Source organism: Camponotus floridanus, unplaced genomic scaffold (genome assembly GCF_003227725.1).
Source record: "Camponotus floridanus strain SB8 unplaced genomic scaffold, Cflo_v7.5 scaffold273, whole genome shotgun sequence".
Lineage (NCBI taxonomy): Eukaryota > Metazoa > Arthropoda > Insecta > Hymenoptera > Formicidae > Camponotus > Camponotus floridanus.
In genome coordinates, this window is record NW_020229407.1 from 103163 (window position 1) to 116984 (window position 13822).

General features: G+C 33.7%; 3 non-coding genes across 3 annotated transcripts; 1 reads left to right on the top strand and 2 right to left on the bottom strand.

Annotated features, from left to right (window-relative positions):
- Positions 1-5751: 5751 nt before the first annotated feature.
- On the bottom strand, positions 5752-5823 carry Trnaa-ggc. The gene has a single exon. It is a non-coding gene; the product is annotated as a tRNA-Ala (tRNA).
- A 355-nt stretch (positions 5824-6178) lies between these two features.
- Positions 6179-6250, bottom strand: Trnaa-ggc. The gene has a single exon. It is a non-coding gene; the product is annotated as a tRNA-Ala (tRNA).
- Positions 6251-7472: 1222 nt separating this feature from the next.
- Positions 7473-7544, top strand: Trnaa-ggc. The gene has a single exon. It is a non-coding gene; the product is annotated as a tRNA-Ala (tRNA).
- Positions 7545-13822: the final 6278 nt, after the last annotated feature.

Consider the following 13822-nt stretch of genomic DNA (forward strand, 5'->3'; position numbering starts at 1 on the left):
AATTTGTCGAGACTCGATGTAAGAAATTTGTACGAATCGATGAAGCGTAATTTTACATTATTTTTCCAATCGCTTTCCTTAAGGTCGACATATTTCGTAAACGAAATATATTTTTCTTTCGTTATCGGAAGTAACTCGACGCTCCCTTCGAACGCTGTGGCTATTTCCTCGATAATAAAATGTGAATCATAACCGGATAAATTGTGGAAAACTATCGGAATACAAAAAGATTCTTTGTAATTTAAATTGAAATTTGAATGCGCGGGACCTCTGTACCGTCCGGTCAGATGACAATGATCGCGGACGCGTGTATCGTCTTGCGCGAACGGCTTTTCGCATATATGACATTGAGTGGCGTTGTGAAATTTTTCACACTCTTCGGACGTTAAATTAACCATGGGGACATTGGTCGTTAAAATATTCTTAACGCGAATCGCTAAATTTTTAAGATCTTCGACGAACCACGCTATACAATCGACGCTACGACGCAAATGATACGCCGATAAAGATTCATCGTACGAACAATGCATATAATACGCTATACTAAATACCCGATGATGCTGGTATAATTTTTGTTGTTGTTCTTCCTCCGTTTTGGTCAGAACGCATCCCAGCGTACACGACGAATGGAAACCGCTCTTTCCTGTTGTAATTGTTGAACTCGAGTCACTTGTCCTTGTCGCTCGGCAACCGGATAGCGCAGTCGTTCATCTCCCCGCAGTCGACCGTATGCGATTGCAACTTGTCATCTGAACTAAAATAATGCATGCATCTGTAAAAAGAAAATTTTTTTAATTTTGAACAATTTGTTATATAAATTATAATTATTTTATATTAATATATATATATACCGATCGCAGATATATTTGTGATTCTTGTGTTTGCTCAGTTGCGAGCTCACGAGCCGGGATAAATTTTTTATCCACGCGAAATGTCCTACGTTGTTGCCGTCTTCCACGTATAGCAGATTCACGTGCTTATCTCGCTTCTGCTCTGTCAGTCGTAGTGGAACAATGTTCTCGCTTTCGAAGCGGTACACGTTGATCGAGATACTGTTTGCGAGTTCAAATTTTTTAATTTGATTTAAAGTTACTGGAAACTCAATGTCCCGGAGATTCAGCACTGTCGCGTAATGCAGGTACGATGATTCTCGTTCCACGTTCCTTTCTGCGGGATATAGAGCGGCGACCACTGCCCACGCGAAACATGCATTGTCTTTAGACTGTACGTTAACCACCGCTCTTTTCATCATAATCTCCCGCGACAATTTAATGTGGCATCCCGCGCACATTGGATTATATTTATTTACATTAACAGTCAAATTCTGTATTCGCGACAATGCCCAGCCGCTATCGCGTTCCTGAAACTCTTCCAGAGACGCTAAAGTGGGCTCGATAACGCGGCGCTCGAACCACTCGCGTAAATCCGATGTGCGAAAGAGTTCACAGTTTCTCGTATTCACACTTTTATTCGCGCGCTTATCACCCGACACAAATTCACCATTAAACACAGTGTTCACTTTTACACTGTTGTGTCTTTTTAGAACGTCTTGCACTTGCTCGAGCACGATGTCTTCGGCATCCTCGAGAAATTGACGAGGTTCGATATAGTTTGCGTTAATCACGGCACCGGTCAGAATACGGCTGTCGAACGCGGTATCGATCTCTCGTCAAACGAGTCTTTCAGCGTTATTATCACCGCTGTAATCACCACCGCTGGGAATAAACCGTTTCTGCAATCGAGTCTTTGCACCTTCTAATCGCGCGATTTTAGCCACCAGAGATTGTCTATTTCCGATCGAGAGCCGCGGACGCTTGACACGACTGCGTTCTTCGAGCTCTTGGATCAATTCCTCGTAACGCTGCAGCCACGCCAAATACTCGCCCAAGGTTGCAATTTGGCGAGATCCCTCCATCAGATCGCGTTCGGTCTGCTCGATGTTTTCCATTTTCCTATCTTTTTCACACTCACACTTTTAAAACTCTATGTCACAGTTTTCTACGGATGACTTTTGCACACGATAAACAATACCGTTCTCTATCTTGAACGTGAAATAGGCGCAAAAATCTTTCTAACGGAACACCGCTATACTTTTTTACAACCGACGTGTCGATGGGCGTTCAAATCACATGCTATGATATATTTGATGCACTTCAATCCTTCTTATATATGAAGGAGGAAACGAAGGTGCAAAGCTGCCGAACATCGGCGCTCATACGCGTCGCAATATCGTCTCTTCCGAGAAAAAATTACGGAGGACGATTCTGGGAGGTGCCATTTGTTTATATTGTTTATAAATTCGCATGATGTATAATTCAATGAGAGAGAGATAAGGATACGTCGAACGGAAAAAAATCTAGAATTATTTATATCGGGGGTAAGGGATGTACCGCGAAAGCGCAAAGCAGCCGAACATCGGCGCTGATATACGAGCGGTGGAAGCAAGGGTGCAAAGCAGCCGAACATCGGCGCTCATACGCGTTGCAATTCTACCGAGAAAAAACATGCGAGATGATTCTAAGGTGTTTATATTGTTTATCAACCGGGCACGTAATACAATATCGCTTATACTTTCGATAAACATATGGGACCGCGCATACTTTTTTTTACGAGGTGTTTACGGCGATATGGCGATAATGTCGCATCTCTATTATACGATCTCGTATCGAGATCTCGCTGCCCTGTTAGAAAGAGTTTGGCAGTGCGCGAGTCGAGAAATCGAAAGTGAAGAAATCAAAAGTGAAGAAGTGAATATTTTTTTCATCGTTCTTGTGCATTTTATAACATGGCCGAAGAAAATATCATTATCATTAATGATGACGACGATAATGATGTTATGATCATCGATGATGACGATGTGATGATCATCAATGATGACGATGTGATGATCATCGAAAATAATAATGTGAGGATCATTGACAATAATAATGTATTGAATGTTGATGAAAATGACGAAGATGACGAAGATGACATCGAAGTAGAACCTTTGGCGGACAGCGATTACGAGAGTGTCGATAGTGATGATGAACTATTAGAATTCAGAGAACGGAATTTAGACTTACCGGAAATATTGACGATGAACGATACGATAAAAATATGTCGCATATCGTTCTATTATGTAGAATATGGACGGAAATATTGTGCGGAATGCTTCCTAGAACTATCGTTTTTATTTCTGGAAGCTAGAGCTATACGGGAACATCACTGCATGAATTGTCGTCATTTAAGCAATATATCCTGCAAAGAGTGCAGGAAATCACTGTATCAAATATTACCGTGCGACATGTGCCCCATGTGCACACATTAAAACATTGTAAGTACTATTTTTTAAATCTTACTAGTACACAACATTGCGCGCGCTTCGCGCGCGCCATTTATTTCCTTCTACTTTACCATATAATTAAAAAAATGTATATATAATTATATATATTTAAATATACAAATAACTAATATATATACATATATATATATACATATATATACATATATATATATATATATATATATATATATAATACTAATGTTACATTATTTATATATACATATGATTGTAATTACATTCTATTTACATGCATCTTGATATGCATGTAAATTCATCTACGATATATTTTTGTTTTTAAATTAGTTTTTTGTTTATTGATTAAACATCAAATCGTGAGCGGATAAAAGACCAAACGTCGATTAAATTTGAGATCTAATACGGCATAATACGGCTTTGATAAAGGTTTGTAAGAAAACTTAGTATTTTTAAATATCTTTATTCATTTACTCATTAATGTTTCTTATCATTCTTTCATTTTCGCGCTCGGTCTTTTGCTGTTTAGCTCTATTACTTTTGAAATTGAATTCTATCGTTTCATTTACTTCTCATTTTATCGTTTAAATTATTTCTATCTTTTCTATTCTATCCATTTCTAGCTTTCCTATTTTATCAATTCTTTGTTCTGTTAAATTTTGTTAATTTATTATATACATTTATTATATATATAATTCATTTTCATAATATAGTAATATTTTATAAATACATTTTACGTATTAATATTTTTTGTTTGTATTTATATATATATATTAACGATTGCATTGTTGCATATTTTTAATAATAATAATAATAAATAATAGGAATAATAATAACAATATCAATAATAACAATAAATTACAATTTTTCCTTGCAGAACATACTGAAAAATGACCGAAAAATATAGTTCTAATGAAAATTTAAATGAATTCAATGAATCCATCGAAAATGAGAATCCAGTAAATTTATTTTCTACAAATGATGCAATAGATACTATTAAAGTTTTCGACTCAACTGTGTAAGTCTAATATAAATTTAATAAAATAAAATATAAAAATAATATATAAATAAAATAAAATTTACTAAAATATATGGTAAAATTATCTTTTAATTTTCTTACTTTCATATGCATTTATTTATTATTTTTTGTTTTTTTAGTTTAATATTTTTCGATTTTTATAATAAAAATTATATAAAGTTATACGTAAAACTTCATAATATATGTCAGTTTTACAGTCTTCATTTCGAAATCTTAATCTTCCCGGCAAAATTATTTTTTTAATAATTTAAAAAAATTATTTTAAAAATAAATTTATGATAAAATTTAAATTTCATTTTTCTTTAATATATAATATTGTTCATTTGATACATAATCATTGATTATTTTATTAGACGTATAGTGAAATAATCGGTTATGTCTCTATAATTGGTTTTTTTTTAGATTTTATTTTAATTCTTTTTTCTTTTTCTTATTATCTTTTCTAAGAAATAAATTGAATATTTAAATAAATTAATTTAAGAAAATTATTAATGTCTTTATAATATTTTTACATTGCATTTAGTGACATTTTTATGCATAATAATTTCAATAATATAGAGATAACTTAAATAAAATATAGATTTAACAAATCATAACATTTTTAACAGATTTAGAAACAGTTTTTCTATTTTATTAAAAGAATATATTATTTTCAATTTATCAAATATATTTTAGAGTATATTGTCTAGTTGTCTGAAATATTTTTACAATCCTTTCCTGAAATATTTTCAAATCCTTTTTATATTTATGTTTTCTAGTTTAACTTTTCTTTAAATTTCATTTTAAATTTGTTATTTGTAAAAAATACAATTTTTATATTTATTTTTTATAACTGTGAAATTAATTTTCAATTTTAAAAATTATTATACATTATTCGTATTTTTCGAAAAACTAAATTCAAATAAAATCATGAATAATTTAAAAATAAGAAACTATATAAATAAATAATATATAATAAAATATATAATAAAATATAATATAATAAAATATACTATAATAAAATATAATATATAATATATAATAAAATTCTCTTCTAATTTTCTTTTCATAGACATGTATTTAATATTTTTTCTGTTTTAGTTTAATATTTTTCGATTTTTCTAAAAATTTTTTATAATTATTTTTTATAATTAATATAATATTAATAACTAGATTAAGGCTCTTGTTATGTTAAAAACAATTCTTAATTGAGAATGAGAGCCATTAAGATCCAAGGCGGATGGTAGTGCGTGAACTTAAAAATGATTGGTGAAACGCGAAAATTAAAACGCGTAATTATTGTAAAATTAATAACGTATGCTTATATTTTACTTGGTGCATAGAGCCAAGATATAGGTTTCTCAAATCCGAGAACACACTATAAGACCCCTCTTAACCCCCCTGAAGAGACGTTGGCGAGAAAAATATCGGGGCGAAGTCGCTGAATCGGGAATCGAACCCGAGTCTTTCGCTTGCCGGGCGACTGCTCTTACCACTGAGCTATTCAGCCCCACACCGATATTTCTCTCGCCAATAGTTTTATTGATATAATAAGAACGCGATATATGCTCCGCGTAAATTTAACAAATTAATAACTAGATTAAGGCTCTTGTTATGTTAAAAACAATTCTTAATTGAGAATGAGAGCCATTAAGAGCCAAGGCGGATGGTAGTGCGTGAACTTAAAAATGATTGGTGATACGCGAAAATTAAAACGCGTAATTATTGAAAAATTAATAACGTATGCTTATATTTTACTTGGTGCATAGAGCCAAGATATAGGTTTCTCAAATCCGAGAACACACTATAAAGACCCCTCTTAAGCCCCCTGAAGAGACGTTGGCGAGAAAAATATCGGGGCGAAGTCGCTGAATCGGGAATCGAACCCGAGTCTTTCGCTTGCCGGGCGACTGCTCTTACCACTGAGCTATTCAGCCCCACACCGATATTTCTCTCGCCAATAGTTTTATTGATATAATAAGAACGCGATATATGCTCCGCGTAAATTTAACAAATTAATAACTAGATTAAGGCTCTTGTTATGTTAAAAACAATTCTTAATTGAGAATGAGAGCCATTAAGAGCCAAGGCGGATGGTAGTGCGTGAACTTAAAAATGATTGGTGATACGCGAAAATTAAAACGCGTAATTATTGAAAAATTAATAACGTATGCTTATATTTTACTTGGTGCATAGAGCCAAGATATAGGTTTCTCAAATCCGAGAACACACTATAAAGACCCCTCTTCCATTATATCTATTTATCCGCTCCTGTATTTCTTTTGCAAAAAAAAAAAAGAAAGAAGAGACGGTGCGGCTGTCTACGTGCATGCACGATGAGTATGTTACTCACCTTCCAGGAAACACAGGGATCGCAACTGTGTGAAAAGCGGTGCAAAAAGCTGTGGCAAACAAGCATAGGGCAGAGATGCTGCATACCCATTAAGCCTTGCACGGCGTATAAAATCCATCAAAATTTTTATAAAAAGAAAGCGCAGAATCTTTCAAGAAACACAGGGATCGCAACTGTGTGAAAAGCGGTGCAAAAAGCTGTGGCAAACAAGCATAGGGCAGAGATGCTGCATACCCATTAAGCCTTGCACGGCGTATAAAATCCATCAAAATTTTTATAAAAAGAAAGCGCAGAATAGGTGTTCGAAAGCCGTCAAATAATAATGTTAAAGTAAATGGTAGCACTTAAAATCAGTTGAAATTTTTGAGACGTAGAAACAGCGTGTATATCATGCGGAATCTCGCTGCGTACCGGCAAGCGAAAGACTCGTGTTTGATTCCCGATTCAGCGACTTCGCCCCGATATTTTTCTCGCCAACGTCTCTTCAGGGGGGTTAAGAGGGGTCTTTATAGTGTGTTCTCGGATTTGAGAAACCTATATCTTGGCTCTATGCACCAAGTAAAATATAAGCATACGTTATTAATTTTTCAATAATTACGCGTTTTAATTTTCGCGTATCACCAATCATTTTTAAGTTCACGCACTACCATCCGCCTTGACTCTTAATGGCTCTCATTCTCAATTAAGAATTGTTTTTAACATAACAAGAGCCTTAATCTAGTTATTAATTTGTTAAATTTACGCGGAGCATATATCGCGTTCTTATTATATCAATAAAACTATTGGCGAGAGAAATATCGGTGTGGGGCTGAATAGCTCAGTGGTAAGAGCAGTCGCCCGGCAAGCGAAAGACTCGGGTTCGATTCCCGATTCAGCGACTTCGCCCCGATATTTTTCTCGCCAACGTCTCTTCAGGGGGGTTAAGAGGGGTCTTTATAGTGTGTTCTCGGAGAAACCTATATCTTGGCTCTATGCACCAAGTAAAATATAAGCATACGTTATTAATTTTTCAATAATTACGCGTTTTAATTTTCGCGTATCACCAATCATTTTTAAGTTCACGCACTACCATCCGCCTTGGCTCTTAATGGCTCTCATTCTCAATTAAGAATTGTTTTTAATATAATATTATATGTAAAAACTAATATTATATATCATTTTTGTAGTTTTAATGTCAAAATCGACCTTTGCAAAGTTTGAAAGTATTAATTAAAAATTAAAAATTATATTAAAAATTAATTTTCTGAAAAAATTTATATTACACTTTCCATAAAATATAATATTGTTTATATGATATATAATCATTGTTTATTTTTATTAAATGCATTATAATTAAATAATCTGTTCTATTGATTCTTTTTTAAAATTTTATTTCTTTTTTCTTATTTTTTCTTATTTTTTCTAATAACTCAATTGTCTATTTAAATTAATTAACTTAAAATTAATTTAAAATTTAAATTTATTACGTTCTTGATCTTGACATTCGAAATAAAATCATTAATGTCTTTATAATATTTTTGCAATGCATTTACTGACATTTTTACACATAATAATTTATGTATAATTAATATTATATGTCAGTTTCGAAGTCTAATTTCGAAGTCAAATTTTTCAAAGTTTAGAAGTCTTTATTGTTAGAAATTATTTTAAAAATAAATTTATCACAAAATTTAAACTTCATTTTTTTTAAAATATAATATTGTTTATTTAATACATAATTCTTAATTATTTTTATTAAATGCATTATAGTGAAATAATCGGATATGTCGATGGAATCGATTCATCGCGTTACGTAGGTAATAATAATCAATATAAAATATTTAAATTTTATATAAATAACGGAAGTGGACGACGTGTACAAATTGTGGCATGGAATGACGACATTGAAAATGTAGAACATCTAATAAGCACTAATTGCGTAAGTGCCATTATTTATAAATATATCATTTATTAATAATATACTAAACATAATTTATTAATATTAACTAAAATATATTATATTACATTCATTTATAAGATATGTACATATTGTAATTGATGTGTTCATATATATGAGTATATGCACAATTTATATATGTGTACATGAATTAAAAAAAATTTACTCTTATTATTTTCCTAATTTTATTAATTTTATTAGTATTTTTTATTATTAATTCATTATTTTATTTTATTATTTTTTCTATTTTCTATTTCTGATTATTTTATTATGTTATTTATTTTATTTTTTTCTAATATCTTATATTTTATTTTATTTTATTTTCATATTTTCTTTTGTAACATATAATGTATAAATTATATTTGCTATTACAAATGCAATATGCAATAATATCACAAGGTTATATTGAAACAAATGAGACATCTTTTAAAAATTTAACCGTCAATAATCAAAGTCAAATTTCTTTATCAAAATATATCTCTTTTTATATTACATAACAGTAAAAACAGAATTTCAATATCTCGAATGTTTTTGAAGGAATTTAAATACGATAATTAAAATGTGATATCCTCTATGTATATAAATATCCTCTTATGTTAATATAAATATAAATATAAATCTAACAAATAAATATGCCAAATAAATATATATAATTATTATTTTATTAAAAAAATATATAATTTTAATAGATAATACATCTAGATGGTGTGCAAGCAAGAGCACCAAAAATTGCTGCTTTCAATAATGGTAATGTACCGTTTGAACTGCATATAAAAAGCAACAGCATAATTTCTACCTTAGGGAGATATGAGCCTATAAACACATCAAATATTAATCCGGAATATATTGATTTGATTGAAATTTTAAATATCCCACAAAAAACTATAAGTAAGTTCTATAATTTCCTATATAACAAAATTATTATATTATTTACATTTACAGGTAGCAAGATGATGTTTAAAATGTCTTAATTGCTATTAAAATATTATTAAGATATTATTCGACATCTTTCTGTTGCCTGGGTTATTATTTATACATTTTTACAATATGATAATTTTACATTACTATTAAATAATAATAAAAATTAAATAATAATAAAAACATAATAAAATTATTATAATAATTGATTACTATATACTTTTCTCATTTAATATTATATAATTTTACATTATTATTTTACATTACTATTTTAACAATAATAAATATTATATAAGATACATCTTACATAAGGCAATCACTATTTGCTTGATATCTTGGAATCTATGTTATCGATTTTAAAGTTTAGGTTTTAAATTGTATGGAATCTGAAGAGTTTTTCAAATTTGAGTGGAATCTTTTGAAAATTAGAAAATGTTATCAAACGTTATAAATAATTTGTTAATTCTAATAAATAAATGTTTACAAATTTATGATGGATACTTTGATTATTAAATTAAATAAATCATAGAAGAGTCTTGTAATTTGACTTTCGTGTGATTATTCACAACTTTTTCATATATAGCTAAGTCACAACTTTTTCACATATAGCAAGTCGAAATTCTCATTTAAAATTTTAAAATTATTATACTCTCTACTCTATCTATGCAATCAAGATTTGGAAACTAACTTCAAATTGAAAAGCTGTTCAAATTTGAAAGGCTTTCAAATCTATATAATTCAAGATCTAAGTTTTTAAAATCTGTAAATCATGATAAATCGGTTTACGTGGTTGTTCGTGAAATGATATAAGACTATTTAGTTCAGTTCAGCGAGATCTACTTATGATTTTTCTTTGGCACAATAGACATTGATAGCTGAAACACCCTGTATATGTATATATATGTATATATATATATATATATATATATATATATACATATATATATATATATACAGGGTGAGGCATCTAAAACAGGCCACCTGAATAACTCCGTTGGTAAGCCGAATACAAAAAAATTGTTCAGACAAAAGTTGTATGGTTTCAAGGGGGACATATGATGGTGTCATTAGTTTAATCTTGAAGAGCCACCCGAAGGTCACGTGAAGATCAGCTCCAACTTTTTAAATGGGACACCTTATATGCTTTTGCATATTCTTGTAGCTCATCTCAAGAGCTTTCCAAAACACTATAATTAAGTTAGTTTTCATTAAGTACTTTCCAAGTTATGAGGCTTGAAATCATTTTTTAATTTTACATAAACCGTAAAATATCTTGTAAAATATTCATTTTTCGATTATCTTACCTTGATACTTTTATGTACAAAATAATGAGAGAAATCAATTGGTGTAAAGAAAACACATAGTTGTTTCTAAGAAAAAATATGGAATTTGCAATTAACAATTCCATATTTTTTGTTAAAAACAACTGTATGTTTTCTTTACACCGATTGATTCCTCTCATTATTTTGTACATAAAAGTATTAAGGTAAAATAATCGAAAAATGAATATTTTATAAGATATTTTACGGTTTATGTAAAATTAAAAAATGATTTCAAGCCTCATAACTTGGAAAGTACTCAATGAAAACTAACATAATTGTAGTGTTTTGGAAAGCTCTTGAGATGAGCTACAAGAATATGCAAAAGCATATAAGGTGTCCCATTTAAAAAGTTGGAGCTGACCTTCACGTGACCTACGGCTGGGGCTCTTCAAGATTAAACTAATGACACCATCATATGTCCCCCTTGAAACCATACAACTTTTGTCTGAACAATTTTTTTGTATTCGGCTTACCAACATACGGAGTTATTCAGGTGGCCTGTTTTAGATGCCTCACCCTGTATATGTATATATATATGTATATATATACAAGGCAATATTATACATATCATACATATATATATATATATATATATATATATACATATATATATATATAATATATGTAATATATGTATAATATTTCTAATATTAATTTGATAATTTTATATTTATCTTACAGTATTGAAAGCATATATTAAATCTAATTTCGCTGAAATGTATAATAATAAATTAAATAAAATTATTGGATACGGCTCATTAACTGATGGAACATATAAAATAGAAGTACACATTATAAATTTTACAAACGTAGATTATATCGATTTAAATATAATAAAAGGAGATAAAGTGGAAATTATTGGAACCATTTATAATGCAGGTATAAAAATATCTATTATATAAATATAAATATTGTTTAGGATTTGCCCTAAATCGCGCATAAAATTATTACCCCCGGTCATACTAGCGCCATCCGTTTGCGCGCTATCGAACCCGCGTTCACGTACGCCGTTACTGTTTTTCAAAAATCATCCAGGATCCGCGTGATCACGCGAAATAATCCACGGTCCTGGTCAATAAACAGGCTTATATATCACGCGATCTGACGTAATGATCAGGGATACGTCGAGATCCGATCATACGATCCGTGATCAAATCTTTATCTATCCGGAGAAAGGCTTTCTCCCCGAGAGTCTTCCGTTTTCCATCATAGTGATCGGAGCGTCATACGGAGAGTAAAATTAGTGCAAATTCGAGAGTTCGCGATAATCTTAACGAGCAAAGTTAAGATTCGTTTCATTAGTCTCACGCGTGTGAAATCCTCAAACCGCGAGCCTCAATCATTGTAACCGTTTCGCGAAGTAACATTGTGCGCGCCAGTAATCGTGTCCGCAGTGCACGTGAACAGTTCAAACGCGAGTGCCGGGATCTTTCGGAGCGCCTCCACTCTCAGCAAGAGGCGGAGCCTTCGTCGTACCGCAACTCCGTTCAAGCGAACTGGGCGTCTCTCTCGCTCTCCCGCGAACGGCCGATATAGCGCCGTCTCGCTCGCTCTCACGCGAACGGCCGATATAGCGCCGTCTCGCTCGCTCTCACGCGAACGGCCGATATAGCGCCGTCTCGCTCGCTCTCACGCGAACGGCCGATAAAGCGCCGTCTCGCTCGCTCTCCCGCGAGCCGTGAACAGTGCGGTTTCGCGTATTCATAGATAGCCACAAGTCAGCTATCTATCTCAAAATTGGGCGAACCGACGTGTATAGTGCGGTCTCGCTTGAACTTTAGTACGAGCGGCATAACGCCATCTCTCTCGCATTCGTGGCGAGTCGTGTATAGTGCGGTCTCGCTCGAACTCTAGTACGAGCGGCATAACGCCGTCTCTCTCACATTCGCGGCGAGTCGCGTATAGTGCGGTCTCGCTCGAACTCTAGTACGAACGGCATAACGCCGTCTCTCTCGCATTCGTGGCGAGTCGCGTATAGTGCGGTCTCGCTTGAACTTTAGTACGAGCGGCATAACGCCGTCTCTCTCGCATTCGTGGCGAGCCGTGAACAGTGCGGTTTCGCGTCTTCATAGATAGCCACAAGTCAGCTATCTATCTCAAAATTGGGCGAACCGACGTGTATAGTGCGGTCTCGCTCGAACTCTAGTACGAACGGCATAACGCCGTCTCTCTCGCATTCGTGGCGAACCGACGTGTATAGTGCGGTCTCGCTCGAACTCTAGTACGAACGGCATAACGCCGTCTCTCTCGCATTCGTGGCGAGTCGCGTATAGTGCGGTCTCGCTTGAACTCTAGTACGAGCGGCATAACGCCGTCTCTCTCGCATTCGTGGCGAGCCGTTAACAGTGCGGTTTCGCGTCTTCATAGATAGCCACAAGTCAGCTATCTATCTCAAAATTGGGCGAACCGACGTGTATAGTGCGGTCTCGCTCGAACTCTAGTACGAACGGCATAACGCCGTCTCTCTCGCATTCGTGGCGAACCGACGTGTATAGTGCGGTCTCGCTCGAACTCTAGTACGAACGGCATAACGCCGTCTCTCTCGCATTCGTGGCGAGTCGTGTATAGTGCGGTCTCGCTCGAACTCTAGTACGAGCGGCATAACGCCGTCTCTCTCGCATTTGTGTCAGGTCGTGAACAGTGCGGTTCGCGTATTCGCAGATAGCAATATTCATTCTATCTATATCGGACCAGCGGACTGACGTGTATAGTGCGGTCTCGCTCAAACTCTTATCCGAGCGGCATAACGCCGTCTCGCTCGCTCTCACGCGAACGGCCGATATAGCGCCGTCTCGCTCGCTCTCACGCGAACGGCCGATATAGCGCCGTCTCACTCGCTCTCACGCGAACGGCTGATAGAGCGCCGTCTCGCTCGCTCTCAAGCGAACGGCCGATATAGTGCCGTCTCGCTCGATCTCGCTAACAGCTGATCGATAGCTGTCTCGCTCGCTCTCACGCGATCCGCGTAGTGGTGCGCTCT